Genomic DNA, 3211 nt, shown 5'->3' with positions numbered 1-3211 from the left:
ACTGGTAGACATTGGAGGTGTATGTCGGCGGGGGGGTTGTGTGTTCCTACACACCTCAATTCAGCTGAGTACAGTTTTCCGCACTTAGTGTTTCTTGTGGATGGGATAACATATGTCAATCACATTGGAACAAACTTGCATTTTCAGAACAAGTGTGATTACGGGGCTGACGGTGCTGCCTAAAGAGATCACCACCCTTTATCTGTACTTTCAAACTCCCAAAGGTTCTTTGTAAGTTTGGCGCAAATTCATTTGTTAGCAAAAAGTAAGGTGAATATAAATGTTTTCCGGAAACACTGCATTTGATTGTAAAGCGCTGTCACAGACCCCACTGGGGTTTAAATATGCCTCTGTACAATCTGAAAACTTCTGATTTCTAAAGCATGTCTAGCTCTAAGGGAATAGGGAACAGTCCATCTGTATACTGAGTGTCTGTTTCGTGTGAGGCATCGTGTTAGGACACGGTACACAGCAGTTGCCTGAATCCTATAATTTTACTAATTTAAGAGGAATTTTGCAGTGCTTTTCTTAGCCCTGGAACATCAGAATACTTTAGAGAAGAAACTGTTCAGTTAAAAAAGATTGCTAGACGTACACTCTCGTAATGTAAACTCATGTTTACTGAGCAGTGTGCTCCGGGATTTAGGGGAGGAATTTAGTGTGTATAAAATATATGGTACCTAAAGCAATTAAAAGGTCTTTGAAAGAAATAGTGAAGACATTGTTTCCCCGAGTGTGTTCAGAGGAACACTAGTCATGATGGATGTCCAGAAAGTCAAGTTTGGGCAGCACTGCGTATTCTCTGCCCTTCTGGAGCACAATAATGATATCAGCATAGTAAAGACTCTGAAAGGTCCCATAGTAAAGAAGCATGTTTAACTTTGTTTTACGTGGATTCTCAAATGTACTGGTCTTTGAATAACAACCTGGTACCAACCCACAGAGCACATTCTGAGAAACTCCAGACTAAGGCGTTTATGATGCTCCAGAAGAACTATGAGAGGAAATTCTGTTTCTCATTTGGAAGTGTAGCGTATAAATCCAATGCAGAGAAATTGTATGCTTTTATTATTTTAGGTTTAGAAATGAAAATGTAAGAAGTGCATTCTTATGACAAATGGAAAATGAATCAGATTTGCTTGACTTGCCCAGCGATTTTTAATTTTTAGAATCTTCTATATAAGCTAGCAATTATGATGATGTAGCCATCAAATGGTATGTAATTATATCCATGAAATAATGGATAGTGAGTACTTTTTAAAATGAAAACAAATTCCCTAAAGTAATTATTGGATGATGAAAATAAATTAATTCAATTCAGTACTTAAAGAATGAAAATTACTGTGATCCCTGAAGCAGTGTATGTGCAGATACAGGTTCTTTCATGTGAAAAATTATGGCAGAGAAATGCTGAAATATTAAGAAAATGTGATACCCACTGTTTTTTCTCCTACAAACTCAATCTTACCATTTAAGATGGTCAATTTCCAGAGGCTGGTAAGCAGATGTTTCATAGCTAGTAAGACATGGGATCAGGATTCAGGCCAACTGCTCTCATCTCTGGGGCCTACATGCTTAACCCCTAACTAGAGCTGCAGTCATTAAAAAACAAATTTAGTAGAAATAACATTTCTTTCTTCTCCCTCCCCTCCTCTCCCCAATGTCCCAACCACCCAACAAAAGTAAATTTCTGTTGTAAACTTCTACAATGCCATTCTAAATACTTTAATGTTAGAGAATACTTTGCGAAGCCATACTCCTTCTATATGACCGTTGTATTTTGGAATGTTAATAGTATTGCAGAAGTGCTCTGTTTTACTGCATTGTGAAAATTGCTTTGATCTTTTAGGCCCCATCTGTAGAAATATATTCACAATGACAATTGGCATTATTTGTCAAGAAAAATAGCTGCTCTTGATGACCATGCACTTAATCCAGTTGATTCCAGGGAGACAGACAGTTATTACAGCCCCCAAATCATAAACTGATCATAAAATAGTTTATTGAGTGGCTATGTGCGAACACATGCTCAGGTTTTCATAATGGTGGTTGTAGCATAGAATTGCAAGTGCTCCATAAAATTTAGGTACTTGCTTTTTTTTTTGAAAAGAAAATCACTTTAGTCTAATTAATTCACAAACAAAAGCATGTTTAAATGGCCACACAAACACGCACCCAGCCCCAAACTCAACACCATCGCCGTGAGCTTCTGTATGGTGAGAATACCCTCTTCCACTGCAGTCCTGAAGCACAAAAGCTATTAATGATCGAGGAGAGGTTTAACTGGTGGCTTCACACTTTATATCTTCACTATCAATTATATTTTTAACGCTAAACCAACGTGGTCATGAGAGATGATTTTTCATGCCTCCAACTGGAACTTCTTGATGAAGCTAACCCGTTCGCCAATCTGCACTGTTTTCAGCACCTCGCTGGAACCTGCACACAGCTTAAGTTCACCCTGGTTCTGGGCACACTCCAAAAACTGTTTCACCTCAAAAAAGCATGGGCCACTCTGCTGCTGCTGTGCAGGCTGGGTTCCTCGAGGCTCCTGGTGAGTGATGTCAAGCCTTGAGGGCTCAGCATTACTTCCTCCACTGAAGCCACCAGGGAGGGCATGACCCAGAGTGTGGCCGATGGCAGAACCCACAGCCACGCCGGCTGCAGTGGCTGCCATCTGGGCCATCAGACCTGGCTGCCGGGAAGCAGCAGCAGGGGAGCCAACAGCAGATGGTAAAGCCGCTGTGGGTGGCTGAGCGGCGGGCGCTGGCCTGGGTGCAGTTCTCATCTGAGGTGCCCGGCTGGCTGGAGGGGCCACGCTGGAAGTGCGGCTTCGGCTTCCACAAGGCATCTTAAATGCGTGGCGAAGTGGGATCTAGAAGAGCGAGACTCGGAGGAGACCCGGGCTGCTTCTTAGTACTCGCTTTTTTAATATAAAAGATCTTAGACCTAAACATTGAGAAGAAAATTGGGGAATCAAGTAAATAAGAGTATAGCTCCTTCCCTGATTTATAAAATTTTATTCCCTATTAATGTTGCTAAATCACAGTTTGCTGTCCGAATGTTGGGTGGACCTCGTTGCAATTACTGAGTTTTTTCTAAAGTTAATCCTGGAAAAATAATTAATTGCCACAGTCAGTAATAAAATAATCATAAAAATAAACTTTTAAATTTTATTTAAAATGTATAGATATTTCTTTTTTTTTTTCAT

At 40.4% G+C, this 3211-nt stretch overlaps 1 pseudogene; it reads right to left on the bottom strand.

Annotated features, from left to right (window-relative positions):
• Positions 1-2362: 2362 nt before the first annotated feature.
• Positions 2363-2851, bottom strand: LOC136123868 (coiled-coil-helix-coiled-coil-helix domain-containing protein 2 pseudogene; annotated as a pseudogene).
• Positions 2852-3211: the final 360 nt, after the last annotated feature.

The sequence above is a fragment of the Phocoena phocoena genome, chromosome 5 (assembly GCF_963924675.1).
Source record: "Phocoena phocoena chromosome 5, mPhoPho1.1, whole genome shotgun sequence".
Lineage (NCBI taxonomy): Eukaryota > Metazoa > Chordata > Mammalia > Artiodactyla > Phocoenidae > Phocoena > Phocoena phocoena.
The sequence above is the reverse complement of the archived record's forward strand: the minus strand, read 5'-3'. Positions and strand labels throughout refer to the sequence as shown.